Genomic DNA, 22,010 nt, shown 5'->3' on the forward strand with positions numbered 1-22,010 from the left:
GATGATGATGGTCTCAGGGCTGAAGTCATCTTTTCATTTGACAGATGATGAGACTGAAGACTAGGGAAGGGAAGGGAGCTGTTGAAGCTATGCCCTCAGTAGGGTCTCGAAGACCACTTTTGCTCTGTGGTGATCAGTGCCCTTCAAGAAGCAGAGAGACAGGGGAATCTCTGCCTCCAGAGCCTCCCTTAAGCTTCCTTCTGGGGAGGTCCCCACGCTCTCTGGGCCCAGGTCCCAGATCCACCAGAGAGACCAGCAGAAGACCCTCAGGCTAAGGCAAAGCTTAGGGCTGAGCTTACTCATCTCCTCACTGCCACCTTTCCCTTTGATGTCTTGATGTTCCAGTTCTGGCACCCTGTAAGGCTAGGGCATGGGCTGCCTGCCCCAGCAGCCTCCTCACACTAGAACAGCTCTTGGCAGGGATTTCCAGGGACTTCAAAGGCAGAAAATTGCCCTGGGAGAGCTTCACAAAGGCACCTCACCAATGTGAAAAGCAGGGAGGGGAGAAGGGAGATCAAAGTGGAACCAACATTTGAATATGGGCAAGAAGACAACCTGGGCTCCTCTCTGTTGAGTGGAGGGCATGAGCCTGGGCCTTCCAGGCTGTGGCATTACCTGGTCAGAATCAGAACTTTATCTGTCTCATGTGTTGTCCTCTTGGTCTAGCCAGGAGCCCAATGGGCAGAGCCTCTGATGGTGGAGCATCTCACCAGTCCTGGAGAGCCTGGCCTCTTTTCTCTGGCTTTCTTGGGCCTCCCCAGATACAGCCCTGTGTTGGAGGAAGAGGAACCACTTGGTTTGACCTGCTGTGGCCCGTGGATTGCATGAGAGCAGGGCAGCAGGCCAAGTGCTGATAAATCTCTTCCTCTTGGGAGGTGCCAGGCAGCGCCCAAAAAGGGGAAATGATCTGTGGGCGGCCTGCTAATGGTTTATTGCCTGGTCCTGGGGCCTGGCATCATGGCACCAGCTGTAGCTGGGCTGTCTGGAGAATCTTCCCTGGGGGCATCTGGAGTATGAGGTAGAAAATCAAGCTCCCAACTGCCAGCCTCCAACCACTGGGAGTTGCTGCCCAGAGAAGCCTGCTTTTGTTTGTTTGGTTTTTTCAAAGCAAGCAAAGGCTATGGAGCAGGAGTACATGGAGGACTGTGTGCTGAGTGACATACCACTCAACTCTAGGGCCTGCTGCAGGCTGTCAAAATTTGGAGGTCCAGCACTAAGTAGCTAGAGCACAAGGAGGAGCCCGCTTTGTCCCAGCCAACCAACTGCCATGTTTTAAACACAAATGAATGAATTGTTTATAAAAGCAATAACTGTCCATGGTGAAATGTTCAAACAGGTTTAAAATGAGAAGTTTCTCCCTTTTTCCAATCTCAGCCCCAAGAAATATATAATGTTGAAAGTTTCCTTTTCAAGAACACATGTATTTTTCCAAATGCTCTGTCGGAGGCATTTTTCTCCAATCTCATTTCTGTTTAATATATCTTTTCCATAATGATGGGCTACACTTTCTAAAGCACCCTCATAATAATACTCTAAGAATGGGATGAGATTTATTCATCAGTTCTTTGTAGATCTTCTTAGTTACTTCTAGTTGTTGTATTTTATAATCAATTGACAATGAACATGTGTACATTCTATTCCATGGCTTACTTGTTTAAGCATATCTCTAGCTTTCTTTTCAAATATTCACTGAACACATGCAATGTTTTCTACCTCACACTTGGGGGAAAGGTTGGTGGCACCCATTTTACAGGTGAGGGAAGGAAAGCTCAGACAAGTAAAGTGATTTTCCCTGGGTCACACATCTGGAGTTTAGAACAACATTTGTTAAACAGATAGTTATTGAACATGACCACTGGCCTTTCCAGGCACATCACCAGGTAAAGGAAAAACAAAACTGATGAATCCTGCCTGTTGATTTTAAGGGTCTAATGGGAGTGTCTCTTAGATTTGTCTATGTACAAATTGTGCTAAGCGCTTTGAAAGAAAAACCAGGGTGCTATGCAGTGAATAGAAAGGGGGCTAAATTTAGTGTGAACAGTCAGGAAAGTCCTCCTGGAGAAAATCACATTTGAGGTGAGATGTGAATGAGGAGCATGAGTTACCAAGGTAAGAAAGCGAGAAGGTTCCAGGTGGAGAGAGAAATATGTACAAAGATCACTTTGATGGTGTTAAAAGATGGGATAGAAACCCAGTGTGGCTGGTGAGCTGTCATCAAAAGGAAGAGTGGAAAGCATAGAGATCAGTGCTACAGGCTGGGCAGTGGTGCACAGGGCCACAGGAAGGGATCTGGATTTGTTGGAATGCAGTGAGAAGATACTGGCACTGAGGAGGGGACAGTTAGTTGTCTGGTTTTATGGACCACATTTAGGAAGCTTTGGTTGAACCTAGAATAAAATCAAGGCTTCTAGCAAGGTTATCTTCTTAGTAAAAATAACACAACAATACTAAAAGTTAACATTTATTGAATGTGTACACTATGCTTAATGCTTTTCATAAGTTACCTATTTTAACCACCACAACTATCCTTTGGAGTAAGGACTATTGCTATCATCCTCTTTTATAAGTGAATAAATTGAGATCAGAAAGATTAAGTAACTTGCCTTAAATGATCCAGCTAGATCAGTATGTATGATACATCAGTATGTATGATACGTATGTCAGTATAGACCATAGGACCAGCCATAGAACAGGTCTCAATAAATTTAAGGATAAAAATCGCTCAAAGTATGTTTTCTGACCACAGTGGAATTAAATTAGAAATTAGTAATAAGAAGATATCTACCTCCAAATATCTAGAAATTAAATAATGCATCTCTAAGTAAGTTATAGACCAGACAAAATCACAAGAGAAATTAGAAAGTATTTTGATTTGAAAGGCAAACAAAAATGTGACATGAACAACTGTTTTCTCAGTGCGTTGCTGGAATGGCTCTCATTTCAGGCCTACATGGTGTGCACCCAGGATCAGGAGCATGCTTGTGGGAGTGATCCAGTTCAGCATGTGAAAGAGTGGCCCTCAGTGAGCTGTGCCATCACTTCTGATAAAGAAAATGTCACTGTGGCTGCAGAGATCTCTTTGGGTCACTCTAAGCAGTTACTAAGAGATAGAACTGAACTACAGGTCCTTGGTGAAATATCTTTCAACAAAGCTCTCTATGAGGGACTGGATGCAGAGAACCTTGCACTAAGATCACAGCCATCTTCCTGAAAGGTGAGGTGTATCATTCTTTGCATTCATCATTGGAAGCAGTGTTGGTGGCTTTCTGGTTTGACCATGATTGTAATGACCCTGTTAAAGTTTGGCTTTAAACAAAGTATATCAACAACTGAACTTGGGGGGCATGAGGAGGGCCCAGCTGAGAGCAGATGATCCATTCACAGAAGAAAGTTGGGATCTGCGTCCTCTTCCATTGGGATCTTTGCACTTCTAGAAGCTTGGTGTTGTCCTGGTTACTTTTTCCTTAGGATGATCTAGGACAGCACTGAATCAACTGTAGAATAGTGTTTTTTTCTCTTTTTTTGTGCCAGGGATTGAACTCAGGTCCTTGCACTTGAGAGGCAGGCGGCAGAACCACTGAGCTAAATCCTCGGCCCTAGAATAGTGTTTTTTAATCATACATTGTCCTATAAGTATCTATACATTGTTGAAAAGGAAATTTGGAAAATATTTGGTATCAAAGTTTTCTTTACAATAATAGTGCCTTAAATATGCAAATATTCTTTATGATTTGCAGTAAATTTTGGTGTTCAGTAGGCCAAGTTTTTATTCTTAACATTTTAAAAAATTGTATTCCTTCAGATGTATTTTAATATCAGCTTTTCAGATTTCCACAGGAAAGTCTTTGGGGTTTAAGAATACAGATTAAATTGGGAAGAACTAATATCTTTACATTAGTGTCTTCCTACTCAGAAATATGACATTTCTTTATTTGATGAGGTTTAAAAAAAGATACTGTGCTGCAAGATTTATCATGTTCTTCAGAGAAGTTTTGATTTATGAAGACCTTTATTTTTCTCTGTCTGTAATGAAGGTCTTCATGAATTAAGACTTTGAAGAACATGGTAAGACCTTGCAGCTGATTGTTTTTCTTCATACTTTCTTGAACTCAAGGCTTTGTGCATGCTAGGCAAGCACTGTACCACTGAGTTACACCTCCAGCCCTATTTGCTTCTTTATTAATGCAAATCTGATAAATACCCTACTTTCAAACTAGCATGAGTCACAATGTATTTGGAGATATTTGCAATAGCTCTAATATGTTGGGAAAATTAATTTCTATTCATATCCAGATTATAGGTATGAAGGTTGTTGCTTACATTTGTGATTGAATAAAATACTAAATTTCAGTTTGAAAAAAGGTGACATATCAAAATATGTGGGATGCAGTGAAAAACCGTGTTTAGAGGAATGCTAAAGCTTTAAATATTTATGTTAGAAAGTAAGAAATATCTAAAGTCAATGACCTAAGTTTCTGCCTTAACAAAATAGGTAAAGAAAAAAACAAAAACAAACAAACAAACAAAAAGAAAATAGGTAAAAAAGTGTGAAGAATAGTAGAAAATATTTGTACTGCTACCTACTCAGGAGGCTGAGGCAGGATGACTCCAAGTTTGAGGTCAGCCTATACTACACACTGAGAACTTGTCTCAAAACAAAAAGATAAAAAAGAACTGGGGATTCAGGTCAGTGGTACAGCATCACTGGGTTCAATATACAGTACTGGAATAAAAAGAAAATAGACCGCTATTCTTCAGAAATATAGACACAAAAATCCCTAAAAATTAATAGCAAATTGAATCCAAAAATACATAAATATGATGATAAATTGTGACTAGAGTTTATACCAAAAAATAAAATACTATTTTTGTGTTTGAAAATCAATCAACATAATTCAGTAAAATAACCAAGTAAAGGAAAGAAGCCAAGTGAATATTTCAATAGATTTAGAAAATCTATTTGCAAAAAAGTTTCACACATTCAAAACAAAAAATCATAGAAACTTAGGAATAATGGTTGAGTTCTTCAAACTGCTCAAAGGTATCTATAAAAAATCAGAAATTAAAAATAACCTATAGTTGACATGATATTTAATGATAAAAGACTGAATTGTTTCCCTTTGAGATCTAAAACAAAGATCTGTTGTTCTTGCTTTTACCACTTCTCTTAACATTACCTTGGAGAACGTAATCATTTCTTTTACCACTCCTGTCCAACATCATTCTGCTTTTACACTACTGTTCAACATTGTTTTGGAGAACTTTAACCACTGCAATAAGACAAGAAAATAATTGAGAGGCATATCATTTGAAAGGAAGAAATAATTACCTGTGCTTTCAGGTGCTGTGATGATTTATATAGAAAATCCAAGTAAGTCTAAAAAAAATCCAAGTAAGAAAAACAAAATTTAGAAATGTATAGGATATAAGGCTAATATTAAAAAATTAGTTGCAGGCCGGGGATTTAGCTCAGTGGTTCTGCCACCTGCCTTGCAAGCTGAAGGTCCCAAGTTCTATCCCCAGTACCAAAAAAAAAATTAGTTGCATCTTCATATACCAACTTCAAACCACTGATGATAAAATTAAGGAAATAACCCTCATATAGTGCACCAAAAAAACCCTAGTAAATATTTAAGAAAAACTCTAACATAAGATATCCAGGACTTCTGCACTGAAAGCTACAAAGCATTGCCAAGAGAAATTGAAAAGGACTTAAATAAATGGAAGAATATATCATGTTCATGGCTTGGAGATTTCAATATTATTAAGACAATGCCTTCTATAAATTGATGTGTAGATTTAATTTACTCTCAATAGAAGGTCTACATATTTTTCTACAAGAAATTGATAAATTGATTCTAATATTTAAACAGAAATGCAGAAGGTATAGGCTAACAAAAGCAAATTTTAAAAAGAAAAAGCTCTGGATAACTTACCTTCACTGCTTTTGAGGGTCACTATAAAAGCACATTAGTGAAAATATATACATAGAGGGCCATGAGACAGAGTAAGGTGTTCATAAATAGACCCACATATTCTAGCTAACTGTTTTTGACAAAGGCGCTAATGCAACTCTGCCAGAAAAGAAGTTTTTCAACAAGTGGTGCTAGATATTCATGTTGGAGAAAGGTGAATATTGACCCTTAACCCTCACCATACACAAAAATTAATCCAAAGTGAATTAGACCCAAATGTAAAGCTTAAAACTATAAAAGAAACCACAGGAAAACATTTTTGCAGCCCAGGGGTAGGCAAAATTTTCTTAAGCAGAAGAAACACAAACCATAACAGAGAAAAATGATAAAATAGTAAATTAAATTTCAATTAAAACAAGAACCATTAGGAAAGATACCACTAAGAAAGGGAAAAGATAAGGGAAGAAATACTTGTACCCTATATGTAAGAAAAAGAATTTGCATTTAGAATATGAAGAATTCTGACAATGATAATAAGACAATAATTTGTGAGAAAATGGGTAAATATTTTAACAGTTTTCAAAAGAAGACATGAAGCTGGTTCTTAAGAACAGGAAAAGATGTTCAACATAATTACTCATCAGGAAAATGTAAATTAAATGACAATGATACCACTAAATACCCCTAGAATGGATAACATCAGTGGTGTGCTGATAAATGATTAACAATTAGATTTGAGTAATATAGGATTTTAAGAGGTCTGATGAATAGTGTTTTCCAACCCAGCACTGGGAAGAGAGGCATACACTTGGCTTGCATAAACTGGAGCAAGCTAGTTCTAGCCCATCATTGGCTAAAATGTTTAAAACTGTACCAAGTATTGATAAAAATTTGGACAATCAGAATTTCCAGGCACTGTATGAGGGATGTAAGAAGGTAAACCACTTGGCAAAAATAGTTTTGCAGTTTTTTAAAATCTTAAATATTACCTGCTACATGACTCAGTTATTAAATATACCTAAGTGCTGGAATTTTCATAGCATATTCTATTTTTGGCAGCCTCAAATTGAAACAACTAAATGCCGATCAGCAAATGGCCAGATCCAGTGAGATACTCTTACAGTGGGATATTAACAAGCAAGAAAAAGAAATGAAATAGTGCTACATGCAGTATGTGGAAGAACCTGAAAACCATTGTGCTGACTAAAGCAAAAATTTTAAAAAGTGCATACTAATCAACTGAGATAAAACACATCTATAGTTTCTTGGCAAGGAGGTAGAGGCAAGAATGGGTGAGACAATGTAATCTTTGATGGTAAAGGAAATGTTTATAGTCTTAATTTTGGAGATGGATTCACAAATTTACTATTATATTTAAATCTTGAATCTCTCGCAAAGTCCCATGTGTAGAAAGCTTGGTCCTACTGGGAGGTTGTGGAACTTTTGGCAGGTAAAGTCTAGCAAAAGGAAGTCAGGACCCTAATCCTGGAAAGAAATATTGGGACACCAGCCCCTCTTCTCTTTCATGGTTTTCTGGCTGCCTTGTGAACAGACCTCCACTGCCACATATTCCCAACATGGTGCACAGTGCCACAAAATGGTCCCAAAGCAACAGGGCCAAGTGACAATGAACTTAAATCTTTGCAACCACGGCCTTTCCTCTTTATAAGCTGTTTACCTCAGGTACATTGTCACAGTTACAGAAAGCTAAATAACACATATATGTAAGTCAACACTGATAAAATTGTACATTTTAAATATGTGCCTTTAGCAGATTGTGATGATATATCAATAAAGCTGAAAAATAATTTAAAATGATTCAAACATCAAGGCTTGATTCAAAGCTTAAAGATGGGAGAAATAGAGAATTGGGGTTTGCTGTTGACCATGTTTCTTAAGGGATTCCTATACAGTGTGAGACCTACTGAAGAACCGCTTAATCAGATCAGTTGTGCCAAGTTTCAAAGGTGCTAACAGGAGGTATAGTAACACTTCAAAGTGGGGCCTGAGGAGTTTTTACATTCAAATAATACACATATTTTCTAAATGTCTTAGCTTGCACTAGATGCTGTCATCTGTAAGGTGATTTGCCTGAAGTTGCCCACCTAGAAGGTGACAAAGAGCATATTTGATGGTCAGTGCTGCTGAAAGCTGCAAGACAGGAGCCAAATCTCCCCTCCATCAGTTTCTAGCTGAGTGACTTCCTGGACCTGTCCTTCTATGTCAATGATCTACTGCTATGTATCTAAGCTTCTACAAATGGTGTGGCTTTAAACAGCCAATGTCATTTATTTTGGAATTTGGCAGGGCTTGATGGGGATGGCTAGTATCTGCTCAGTGTAGGGTCAGCTGGGTACTTTGCTGGAAGCAACTACAGTCGACTTTTGATCAACTCAGGGGGTGGAGTGCTAACTCCACTATGTAGTTTAGGTGGGTCTTGAAATTCCTATGTCACCCGGGCTGGGCTCAAACTCATGATCTTCTCACCTCCATCTCCAGAGTTTTGGGGTTATATGCATGCACTGCCACACCTAGGTCACATATAACTTTTCATTGCCCAAAACTTAACTATGGATAGACTGCAGTTGATCAGAAGCCTTACTGATAGCATAAGCAGCCGATTAACTTATATTTTATAAGAATTATATACAGTGAAAACATGTGAAGCCAATGAGAAATCTTTTTTTTTTTTTTACTGTGATGGACAATTTACTGGGGATGGAAACTCCTCATGTAGCAATCATTATCATTACATGGAGTAGCATTTAAAGAGAATCCTTAATGCATGAGCTCCCTACTAGCAACAGGAAGTGGCCACAACCTTATTCCAGAGGCACATTACTATAGTCAATTCTATGGGGTTATGACTTACCACTGCATCTTTCCTCTTATCTACATTTCTCTTCATTGCAAACAATGCCATCTGTGGTCTGCAAGGAGATGCATACATTTTGATAAATTGTGACTTTTTACAATGGATTCATCTACTATATTTTATGATAATAAATGATAAAACAGATCATCACCTATGTATATTTTATACATTCACAACATGCTCCCTTTTTGTTTTTTTGATATTTATACACTATATGGATCATCTTCATATTTCTTCAAACTGTCACGATTCTCCAAAAAGAAAAAGAAATCCACATGTAAGTAGACCCACACAGTTCAAACGGCTGTCATTAAGGCTCACCTTTACTTCCGTGCCACCTGGTGGTGACTGGCCCCCTAAGCTCTGACAGTTGTAGGCAAAGTCCTCCACTTGTCCACAGCCCTTTCTCCCTGGACTGGTTTGGAGATCCTCCTTAGAGCTTGAGGGACTGTGTCTCAAGAATGAGTGTTAAAAAGAGCCAGGAGAAGTTGCAGCTCTTTTTAGAATCTACCCTTGGAAGTCACAAAGTGTTACCTTGCTTACTGACCAGCTTCTTCCTTTAAGGCCCCTCTTCTTGCGCTACCCTCATCCTGGTCTCTGTGTTCCTCTGATGCTGTGTTCCTCCTGATTCTGTGTATTTGCACTCGCTCTCCCTTCTAACCCAGACACATCCCAGGCCCTACAGGTCTGCACCAAGCTGGTTCCTACTCTGTAATCATCAACAAATGCCTTCACCTCAGAAGGGCTTTCCACCTCCTCCTCCCTTCCCCCTTGTAGCTCTTGCCAGTAACAGCCAATAGAGCTTTCTGCAGTGAGAGAGATAATCTTGGCCCATGCTGTTCAGTACAGTGGCCACTATCCATGAGGCCATGGAATATTTAAAATGTGGCACATGCAACTGCAGACCTGCATGTTGAATATTGTTCAATTATAACTTGAGAATTAAATTTACATAGATAGCTACATGTAGCTGGTTGTTACTGTGTTAGAAAGCTCAGTTCTATCCTATTACAGCATCTTGTTTTCTTCATAGCACTTATTCTTCAAAATTATCCTATTTATTTTAAAAATTGTATTGTAATAAGAACATGTCATGAGATCTGCCTTCTTTTTTAACTGTTAGGTGTATACTGCAGTACTATTATCCATAGGTATTTAATTCATTTTTAAGTTTTCAGCTTTTTGTGACAATGAATTCAACTTAATAGAAAATTAAAAGAATTCTAGAATGAACCTTCATCTATTCTTTTCTAGATCAACTAGTAACATTTTCTCAAATATGGCTTATTTTCAGTCAGGATGAACAGAATCAGGACATCTATTATACAATATGGTAGTTAAAAACAATATACCATATACAGGAAAATCACCAGGAAAGGAGATTTTTAAATGTTCTCATCCATAAAAAATGATATACCGTGAGGTAGCGAATATGTAACTTAGCTTGATTTAGTCATTCCACAATGTATACATATGTCAAGATATGATTTGTACAGCATAAATATGTGTAATTTTTGTTTGTCAATGAAAACAAAAATAAATAATGTGCCTTATCTTCTATGTAGGCATATTATATAATTATTCTGGAGAGAGAAAAGGCTGAAACATTTTATTTGGACTATGGAGTTAAACCTTCCTAGATTTCTCTCTGTTCTTTGTAACTTATTAATTGTGGACCATGACACCTTAAACCTCACTGTGCCACACTTTCATTATCATCAAAATGGGATGCAGCTAGATGCATAGTTGTTATAAGAAGTAACTAAAAGAAAACACTGTGCTTAGACTGGATAATGGTGAATGGCAGAAAAGGAGCTATTATTATCATACAGCTGTTCTTCAGTACTCATGAGTATTTGGTTCCAGGATCTCCCCTAAGATACCAAAGTCATGATGCTCAACTCCCTTACATAAAATGTGCAGTATTTGCATATAATTTGTGAATATCCTCTCATATACTTTAAATAATCTAAGATTATTTATAGCAAGTAATACAATGTAAATGCTAGAGAAATACTTGCTCTACTGTATCGCTTAGGGAATAATGACAAGAAGAAAGGACTGTGAATGTTCAGTATAGATGATTTTTTTTTCTATTCCTTAGATCTATGGTTGATTGAATTCATGGATGTGAAACTCATGGATACAGAAGACTAACTCTGAGCATTTTAAAATCTAATCTTCTCAGTATCTCTGTAAGGTATCTCTATTTATCAATGAGGAAACTGAAGTTATGGGTGGTTAGGTAAATGCCCATGGCTTCACAGGTAGATGGTAAGGAAGACCAGGTAGGAAACAATGGAAATTTTTCTGAATATAGCAGAGAATGAAGGCTTGAGCTCGGGAGGGACTGAGAGGAAGAAGAGCTCTATCCAACTATCTATTCTTTGTGAATTCTTGCACCTGCTTAAGGAGTGGGAAGACATTGCCTATTGTACAGTGGGGAAGTGACCAGTGGCTGGCAAAGCAGTGACAGTGTTTTTACTGCATAGGACTTGTCACTGACACAAAAGACCATCTGATGCCAGAGGCAGCAAATAGTGGTTAAGAATATGAACTTAAGTTCAGTCTCAGTTTGCATCCTGGGTAACAGATCTTTGGTAAATTACCTAACCTCTATGGGTTTTGATTCCCTCATCTGTCACACTTGAGGGTATTTGCCCTGGCTTTTCCTTTGCCCTGGCTTTTCCTTCTGTCTGTTCCCCTACACTCACATTGTTTTGTTTTGTTTTGTTTTTTGGTACCGGGGATCGAACTCGGGTCCTTGCGCTTGCCCAGCAGGCGGCGAAACCACTGAGCTAAATCCCTGGACCTAGATGATAATTTTCTATGTTTTTTTTTTTGAAGGGTGGTAACAGGGGATCGAACTAGGGACCTTGTGCTTGCAAGGCAGGCGCCGGAACCACTGAGCTAAAGCCCTGGCCCTACACTCACATTGTTAATCCCTGGATCTCCCTTAGGTCTGTACACACTTTTGGGTCTACCACTGATACAGACAGCTAAGGTAGGTGGATATATTGTAAGCAGACAGGGCTAGGCCATTGAGAGTCAGTGCAGAAGATGAGAACACATCAAATGTGTGGCTGGAGGAGAATCTATCAAAGGCCAGGCCTCAAGATAAAGATGAAATGCCCACATACCTCTGAGGGATAAACAAAAATTTGAGTACCACATTTTTGAGTTCCATAAATAAACCATTATCTCATTAAGGGTAGGCCATCTTTTCCCACAAACTAAGAACAAGACTAAGATTAAAAGTAAGACTGCTCAGGCCTGGGATTTAGCTCAGTGGTTCCGGCACCTGCCTCGCAAGAAGAAGGTCCGGAGTTCGAGCCCAGGTACCAAAAAAAAAAAAAAAAAAGAGTAAGACTGCTTAAACAAAGATAAGATTAAAACTATGGATTATTGACCAAAGTTAATGATGTCATCCATGTATGCTTGCTTGCCTTTCCATTGGATCAATGTTACCTAAGTGACTATACTTGTAATCTTATTGATCACAGTTTTTCCCACTTTGTACATAACCTTTGATTTTGCTCTATAAAACCTCCCCTGTAAGTGGAGTCTGCAGCAACCCACTTTCTGGGTTCCCCTTCCTGTCTCTCTCAGGAGCTGTCTCTCCCTCATTAAAATTTCCTAGTCTTAACCTCTGTCATTCCTCAGAATTCATTCTTTGATTTTGGGGAACATGAACTTGGTGCATTGAACATCTACTAAGTTTGGGAGTTACATCTATTCCCCCTATATCACCATGACCACCTTACTTAAAAATGAAATAAAAAAGAAATGAAATTCACCCTTGGGATTCCATCCACTTTTCATTGTTCTATATTTCCTATTGTGTTTATCACCACCCACCATCACATCATTCACTAACTTAATTGTATTGTTTATTATCTTCCTTTCCTCACTAGAATGTCATCTCCACCAGAGTAGTTATTTTAGTCTATCACTTCTGCATTTCTGACACCGAGAAAAGTGCCTGTACATAGCAGTAGCTGGGCACTGTTACTGTCAACAAACCACACCACAATGTTAAATTTGTAGGAGATACTCAAAACAAGCAATGTTATCCAGTTGTTCTGATATTCAACTCCCTGTGGAATTTGATCACAGTTTAAATATTAGATTCTTACCATTTTTATCTCTAGCCTAAGGCTTCCAAATATGTGAACAACTTCCTCTGGACTTCAGTTCCTTCTCTTCCATAAGAGGTTCTGGGGCATGGGCACTGTAGAAATGCAGAATCTTTTTTTTTTCTTATTTTTCCCCTTCTCCTGTCCTCCCTTCACCCCCTCCACCCTTCCCTATTTACAAAGACTTTGTTTCCATTTTTAATTTTCTCATATTTTTTCTTTTCCTTTCTTTCCTTTTCCCTATCCCTCCCACGTCCCCTATTCCTTTAGAGCTTTTCTTCCTATTTCACATTATCTATTGTACATTTTGATTGTAATAGCTAAAACTTGGAAACACCCCAAGTGCCCATCAACTGGAAACTGGATAAAGAAGATGTGGCTTTTTTATAAAATGGAGTACTACTCAGCCATAAAGAATGAGAAACTAGAGGCATTTATAGCTAAATGGATGCAAATTGAGGCTATACTCCTAAGTAAAATAAATAGCACACACATGTGTAAATATTGAATATTTTCTCTAGTGTGAAAAACTAAACGAGTAAATAAGAATTGAGATGCAGAATCTTGAGCCCCACCCAGACCAACTGAATCAAAATGTGCATTGTTGCAAGGGCCCTTGGGACTCATGTGCACATTCAAGTTGGAGAAGTGCTAATTTAATGACTTTCTTCTTTTCTGGAATCTCTTGCTTTTCCAGCCCCTGAATTATCACTTACACTTTTGTCCTCCCTAGCTTCTGACTCAGATTACTGCCTCTTTCCTTTGCAGACTTCATCACTGCCAGCAAGCACACCCTCTTCAAAATCCCTCTTAGCTCTTTGCTTCTGCTGCTCTGAATAATGCACCACATTCCTCTGCCTTTTCTTAAGGATATCTGTGGACATATCTCATCTCTAGGAGTTCCTCTTCATCCAATGGTAAGCTTTTTGAGGGCAGGACCTTATCCTATTCATGGCCAGATCCCACTGCCTTCACCTATTTAATTTAATTAAGACCTGTTTTAGGAGCAAATGAATTATTTCAGTGTTGTTGTCTCCTCTGTTTATTCTAGAGATCTAAAGATGGTTAGCACTACATTGCTATCATAGCACAAGAACATTCAGTCTCAGATCTTAGCTTGTACACAAACTCACTTTTCTTTTTTTTTCACCAAATATTGAAAAAGGTATGAATGGTGGTCCCCAGACACAGTGCCTGACAGGGAAGTAGATATAAATGAGACAAAATTCCTGTAAATAAACTCACTGTCATAGGGAAGGCATAGATGACCCCATTCCTCTACCTCCATGGACATGTTAACAAAAGTCTTCCCGGTAACATTGTCTGAGTCAGTGGAAAACAATCAAAATACTTGGAAAAAAAACCCTAGCACATCATACTTCAGAAATACAGTATACAGTTTTTAAAAGCAGTGAAGCATACAGAGAATTGCTACAGGGAAGGATCTGTAGGGCATGATGAAGGAACAAAACAGGTTGTAGAAAACGTGTTATTTGATACTGATTATGCTTCAAATATACACATGTTTATATTTATTGAGTACAAAAAGGATTGAAAGAACATCCAACAAATTAATGACAATGATCAAAAGTATACTATAGCTTTATCTGTAATGTTTGTTTTTCCTTAACATAGAAATACATGTAGGCACTATTTGTACTATTACAGAATTCATAACAGTCTTATTATGTAACAATATTAAGTTAATTCACATTAAAAAAATAAAGTGGGGCAAGAGCAATTATATTTCCAGAGCTGGAAATGGGGAGATATAGAGACTTTGAAACTACTTCCTGCTGCTGAGTTATGATTGTTAGCATTTTATGGATGACTTGACTGAGACAGGCAGAGACTCCTGTGACATGGTTAGAGTTCCACAGTTACTCGATAGGCTAGGCTGGTTGTCGTTCAGTACTTTACAGGAAGTGTGGAGTGGTCTCTGTGTGAAGAAGGCAGAAACTTGTCTCCTACTGCTCTTCAAGGTGAGCTGTAGCCATCCCTATCTGTACTGGCGTCTAAATCTGATCTGCATTAATCCTTTTTTAATGAAGGCTTCTTTCCTGATTCCAAGACTCACTTCCCTAAGGCAATGAACATGTGTCAGTCTCCTCTTTCCCTTTAGGGCAACCACTTGCTAGCCCTTGCTTTCTTTTATCTGCTTCCTACAAACTTCTATAGTTTGCCCCCATTTTTGGTGCATCTTTACAAAAGGAAGTCTATAAACCACACTTCACCCAATATTATTTGCTACAGCTCAGAGATCTAGATTACCAGAATTCTCTCAAACCCCTCCCAGTTACCACATAAACCTGCAGGACTGACCCCATCAGCACTGATCTGATAAGGTGTCTCCCTGGGGGATCCTGGGACTTGTTGTTTTTATAACTCCTACACACTCCAAGGAAAGTGAGAAGAGTAAGTTCATTGGGAAGACAAGCAGAGCACATGCAGTTAAACATTAATAAGACCAAAAGCAAAATCCTTAACTTCAATAGTGTCTATATACTCATTCCAAATAAAAATACTTCCTGGACAAAAGAAAAGAAAATAATCCAGAAATGATCAAGCAAGAACCAGCTGATGCCTGTGGAGCACTAAGAAGTTACTCTTTCTCAAAACAAAAACATCAAGCCTTGGAAGAAATAATGAAACACCAGAATGTCATAAAAGCCTGAACATGTAAATCAACTGCACGTTGTATGTTTATTGCCAAGTGTGAGTGTGGTAGACATAGCAGAAACAGATTTGGAAATGGCATCTCTAATTTTGTTTGGCCAAATTTGCCAAGCATAATAGGTTATGAGCTCTGATGGGTGTTCCCAAGTAATTACATTTAATTGTTTGTGCAAATCAGAGGTTCTATCAACAACAAGCCAAATTAATTAAATACAGACACACAAGTCAGATGGGGAAGGAAAAGAAGGGCTGGATTCATTGTAAAATTAAGCCTATATTATTTTATTTCATTTTGAAAAGACACAAGGAGAACATACCTAATAACAGTAGCTCATATGGAACATTCCATCAGAATCAGAATTCCATCAGAATTCTCCCTGCCCTGGGAAGGCAGGGAGAGAACTGGCCAAAGTGATTTGAAAATCAAGCGATCTGAAGTTCAAGGCTGTCCTAATATGGAGGCCTAGTAATATTTAGTCTTTATCTTGGAGACCTCACATCCCATTAGGTGGGACAGAGGGAAAGGATGATTTTTTAAAACTGGCTTTCCCACACTTCTGCCGTTCATGGATACTTTTAAATTTTGCAATCTTCAAGTGTCATTTGTCTTACTGTTCTCATTTTTCCTATAAATTGGTAAGGTGATTTCTAAAAGTACTGTGCCCCTTTACACCACTGCCACTGTTTGGTAGCTGGGTATGTTTGCCACTTCTACAGCCCTGTCTCTCAGATCCAGCTGCTCACTTTTGGCAAAGGTGATTTCCCAGTCTTGAAAAAACCCCACAAGAGATACAGTGCTCCAATTTCCCTTTGGCTGCTTTTCAGATGCCCCCTTCCCTTTCCAGTCCATACATCCTAATGTCCTTAACGCTTTCCTAGAATTAGTGTTCACAAAATCATTTACTCTATATAGATTTTTTTTTTCCCCCTGTAGGGTCTTCCTCATTGATATCAGCTATCCCACCAGAGGCAGGAGAAAGACTGGTAGCACAAAAGCCGCCACAGAGATACTGTGTTTTTCAAACTCCATACCCTTTGCATATCCTTGTAGGTTTCCAAGTAAGCTGGCACAGACTTTCTTGGTCAAGTTGGGTCACCTAGCAATTGCTGGGAATGGTCTGCCCTATAATCACCTTATAGGCCATGCTGATTGCTTCTCTGAATTGTTCTGATTTATCTCTGTGCGCTGCCTCAGAACTGGCATTAAACCACCTTCCTCAGAGCCCTGCCTATGGGTTAGTAGTGGATATGCCTGCAAAGCTTTGAGATCCAAGGGGCAAGATAGAGATTTCTGAGGATTATTAGATCAAGACTATAGACCCAATGTCTCCATGGATACAAAGGCAGTGTCAGCAGAGCAGGTGGAGTCAGGGAGACTCTGAGATGGCTGAGAGCAGGAGATGATACACTGCCAAAGACCATATAGGAGATAAAGACTCGTCTTGTTGCTCATGTCCATCTGTTCCATCCCCATCCAACTCCACAGATTCTTCCCCTAGTTTTAGAATGAGTTTGGGCTTAGAATGCACCTTCTGTCTCAAGAATCAAGGGAACAGCTGACAGAGTTATGACCAAAATATAAGGGATTAATTAAGTCATGGAATCAGATATAAAGACAGCTTTATGATTCAAGCTCAAACAATGACACAACAGGATCTGAGAGTGGTTGACACCTCACTTAGCTGCTTATTTGTTTTAACAAGGGTTCTCTTCTAGAACCAGTGTCTCTTGTTGATCTTAGCTGCAATCTGCCTGAGGCATGCCATCAGCAGTTCCCTGCTCAAAATGGCACCTGGTTATTAACAGCCTGGAATGTGCCAGGTTGTATGCAAGCTATGAACTCAGATGCCCAGTGTTTTTTGGGTGCTTGCACTGTACCCATCATCTCCTGCATTATAGAGTCTTGAAGGTGACCCGTGGTTTGTTTTTTTTCATAACCTAAGCAAGATCCAAAGTCAGGTCTATCCCTTCACATGCAAGAGATGATGCAGTAGCCATATGTTGCTTCTAGCCATAGAGCATCAACCACAGGATACCTTCCACAAATCTCTACCCTCAGGAGTTTTTGTTAAAATTAATGTGCCTAAATGTACATAGTGTAGAAAGGGAATAAACAGAATTTTCAGAGAAAGTTCTCATTCTGAATTTCCACTTCTGCCACTAAGAATAACATAATGATAATAGCAATAACTATTAAATATTTTCAGCATTTGCTGTGCATGGATGCTTTCTATACGTCTCAATTTATTCTCACAAGAACCTATAAAATAGTATTACTATTAGCCCCAATTTATAAATAAGACATTTGAGACAAGAACGCAAGGTAGTATGATTGGTAAGCAACAGAAGCGACATTACTTTCAACAGGGTCAGTTATTTTTAGGATGTCATACCATCCTGGTTTACTGAAAGGTTTCTCAGAATATAGGACTTTTATTGCTAGAATTGGAACATGTTGGTCATTCTAAGTATATCCTGAGTACATTTTACAACAAAGACTTGGTTAGTCTATGAGTATTTTATTCATATAAAGTTTTATTTTTTCTTTTTGGTGGTACTGGGAGTTGAACCCAGAGCCTTAGTACTTTTTTATTTTGAGAAACAGTCACACTAAATTGCTGAGTTTCCTAGGCTGGGCTAGAACTTGTGGTTCTCCTGCCTCAGCTTGGTGCTGGTGTCACATATCAGCACATCAAGTTTTATTAATCATAGTTTTGAGTTTTCTTCATAAATTCCAATTTTCTTCCACATATTTTTTAAGTCTCAACTTTTCTGGGTGTAGATGTAGGTGTTAAAAACTTAATTTGTATGAGCATTATTCTACTGGTAATGTTCATTATGAATTGGATTTCTTTTAAAAGATTAGTAATTACTTTTTGACTAATGAACAATACAATCATGTGTAATTCTCATCAATGATTCTAGGATTTTTTTACTGAGCTCATTATTGATTAGATTCTTCCATAAATTTGTTGTTACTTGCCACATCATTGACAGTGTACAGGGCAAATCTCCCAATCAAAATTAAGATTAAACTCACCTGCAGTCAAAATGCTAGATCAAAATGATGGAGAAAAATAGTCTGACTTTGTAAAGAGGAAGTTCTCACATATCTGAAATGTTTTATTCTTCTGAAAGTCAACAAATATTATAAATTTCCTATTTTGTGTCTAATGCTCTAAAAGATGCCAGGATCCAGTGGCTGACAAGATAATTCTGGCCCTCATAGTCCAGCAGAGTACATCTTCATAACCAATTACATGATTAATTATTTGATCTAGTGATCCAGACCACACAGGAGCCTTATGAAGACCACCAGGACATCTGGATGGGGGCACCTGACAAAACCAAGCAAAGACTTCAGAAACCTGGAAAGATAAAATCAGAACTCCATGCCTGAGTCTGGGGTTGGGCCTTCAAATACATATTTTGGGTCTCTTGGCCAAGGTAAGGAAAAATGGTACACCTTCTCCCTTCAATATGTTGTTCGAGAATTGTGATGAGGATAATTGCAGAATTGTAAGGAAGGAAGTTGTGGAGTGGGAGGGGAGCTGGGAAGACAAGACATGACTAAGAATCCCCAAATCGCCTGACATTATCACTAGTTAGAACAGTGTTACTTGCCCTAAAGCCTCCCAGAAAGGAACTGATGCTACCATTTCTGAGACAGTAAATCTTCATTCAAATGAGAATATGTATTAGTTTTGAGTTTCAACAAAGCCCCATCTTTTGACCATTCTTCAGCGATCATTTCTCAACCTTTACATGTACATATTCCAGCACTAAATAGATGAGTGAATACAGTGTTTTGCCCATTTTATTGACCAACATAGCAGAAGCTTCTCTCGGTGGTTTCCTTAGTCACAGTCTATTATGACTTCGAAGCACAACATGCTTGATTGGCTAGAACATAAGCCACTTAGGAATAGATTTATTAGCATCAAGAATTGTTTAAGGCAACTAGGTTTATGTTGATGTTTTAATTCTTAATGTACATAATAGAAGGCTTCTAAGAAGCTTGACTATTATTGGCTTCATTAATAACTAACTGTAAGCATGACTCTTTTGGGACTGTGATCAATTCAAATAAACTCATTAACTTTGTTAATGAGGAAGAGATATTTTTCTGATAACTGACATGGAAATAAAGCAGCAAATAAGAAACAACTACAGATACTAAGAAATCATACTCTTCCCGGCTCCCAGTCTACCAGCAAGACTGCCCTCTATTGTTTCTCAGTTACTTTGCCATTTCTTACTCTGATTTTGAAGGACAGACTGAAAACCTCTGGTGGACCCAGACCAAGACAGTTCAGGAAAGCCATCTTATAATCCATGTGAGTATAGAACTGTAGTATACTATATTTTACTAGAATTTATTATTTATTTATTTAGGTACTGGGGATCGAACTTGGGTCCTTGTGCTTGCAAGGCAGGCGGTGGAACCACTGAGCTAAATCCCCAGCCCAGTATACTATATTTTAGAGTCCTTTCTTTTTTAAGCATTTATAAAAAGATTTTTTAACTTACAGAAGCACTTGACCATGGGCTAGCAAAATAGAATACCTCTGAAAGTTGAACTTATTAAAAGATCTTCAGGTAATCACAGTACCCCAGATCCTTACTGGATCCAAATACAAACTGAATCCAGACTTAAGGGCTCATCCTATTGTATTCAGAGGGCTGGTTTTTAATGCTTTTAATCAACACCATGAGGAACACCCATTTATCAGCACTTAGAAATTCCTGACTTTCTCTCCATGGAGAACTACTAAGTACATTTTTTCACTGGTATTTGCTCTCTTGGATGGCAAGTTAATAGACACACTTTTGTTTGGTTGGTTTTGTTGTTTTATTTTTCATTATCTGCTTTATGGGACTTGTTTAATTCTATGGCATAAAGAATAGAGGTCTCACTGAGATTGCTGGCCTAGCCCCACTCACCATGCCACAGGACACCTTGAATGGGAAACACAAATCCTTCCATGTTCAGGCTTGGTCCTCTTGGCTCTGCACTGGGATTAGGAGTGATTTAGTTCTGATGGTGTGATTGTGTTTGTTGCATCCATTGCTGAGTTCACCTTGCTGGAGCTGGATGGTTTGAGCTAGCATGTTACTGACTTGTCTGGACATTCTGGCCACTGGTCACCCTGAAATGTTTCTAGCAGCCCTTACAGTCTCCACTTGTTGTATGATTGTTTGTCTATGTTTCATTTGGAGAAGAGAATCAAAGATTCATTCTTTAGCTCACTTAAGTCGGTCTTTTTCTGAGGAAGGAATCCCTTCTGTATATGCTTTTTGTTAAGCCTGGGAACTGCCAAGTTCAAAAATGATTAATACATTGCCCTCCTCTGCCCCACATAAACTATTTCAATTCTATGAGGATCAGTCTTTTTAGATGGTTGCAAACTGTGTTATTGTATCACACTCTAGGAATATCTATCTGGCCAACACAGGAGAAAACTAATGAACTAGATCATAAATTCTCAAATTCTAGGGAGCCCTTAGGTTAATTGGTTTAAGACTTAAAAGCACTGATATAAATTTAAAAGAAAGAACTCAAAAATTTCTAAAAGGCCAAATAACTTTATTAAATATTTTGGCTCTTGTAAGGAATATTTTCTTTTTGAGGTGTTATTTGTGAAGAAGGTTAAACTATGACTTAATGATTTTGGTTACTAAGTCACACAATATGGTGCAATGCAGTTCATTCAGTGCTTTTAAATAGCTTAGAACATGAATTGTTGCTAAATAATATAAAATAGGAGAAATTTATCATGGATAATACATTTATAATCAGGAAACATTTGAAAATTAGTCTATTTTGATACCTTTTCTCAGATTTTAAAACAGTATGAAAATTATGTTAGCAAAATATTCTAGTTTATGCTAGATGATTCATATAATCTGGAATTCCTAAAATTTTTGGACTTTTCTTAAGCTAGCATTGCTGTCATAAATGTTTAAAATTATGAAAATAATTTTAATAATAAAATAATATATTTTAATAATAAATAGTATATTTATGTAAAATTAGATTGAATTATAGTAACAAATATTCTCTTTAGAAAGGTTTCTTTTTGTAATTTCAGTCATACCACAAATTAAAACCCACTCTAATTAAATTAGAATAATTAGAGTATGCTAAACTATCTATAAATTCTAAACTTTTTCTGATACTTTTAATGTCATTAGTAATTATATTATTTTTGAAAGATGACTTGAAGTTTTAATTTAATTTTAATTTTAAATTGATCTTGAAGCCTTGAAAATTAGTGCCTTATTTACTTTTCTCATTACTGAGGCAAAATACCCTACCCTCAAAGTTAAAGGAGCAAAGGTTTATTTGGCACACAGTTTGTAGAGGTTTTAGTCCATAACTGTGTGGCTCCAAGGCAGGGTGGCATG

General features: G+C 38.0%; 1 long non-coding RNA gene across 1 annotated transcript in view; it reads right to left on the bottom strand.

The window, feature by feature from the left end:
• Positions 1-536: 536 nt before the first annotated feature.
• Positions 537-22,010, bottom strand: part of LOC110345497 (uncharacterized) — a 103,126-nt gene continuing 81,652 nt past the window's right edge. The window contains exons 2-4 of the long non-coding RNA XR_015444692.1: positions 8,788-8,845; positions 5,330-5,377; positions 537-769 (exon numbers count right to left, since the gene is read on the bottom strand). This is a non-coding gene — a long non-coding RNA (uncharacterized LOC110345497). The remainder of the gene's footprint in view (positions 770-5,329; positions 5,378-8,787; positions 8,846-22,010) is intronic.

This window comes from Heterocephalus glaber, unplaced genomic scaffold (assembly GCF_053883595.1).
Source record: "Heterocephalus glaber isolate CG9 unplaced genomic scaffold, H.glaber_assembly_v1.0 deba00001606, whole genome shotgun sequence".
NCBI lineage: Eukaryota > Metazoa > Chordata > Mammalia > Rodentia > Bathyergidae > Heterocephalus > Heterocephalus glaber.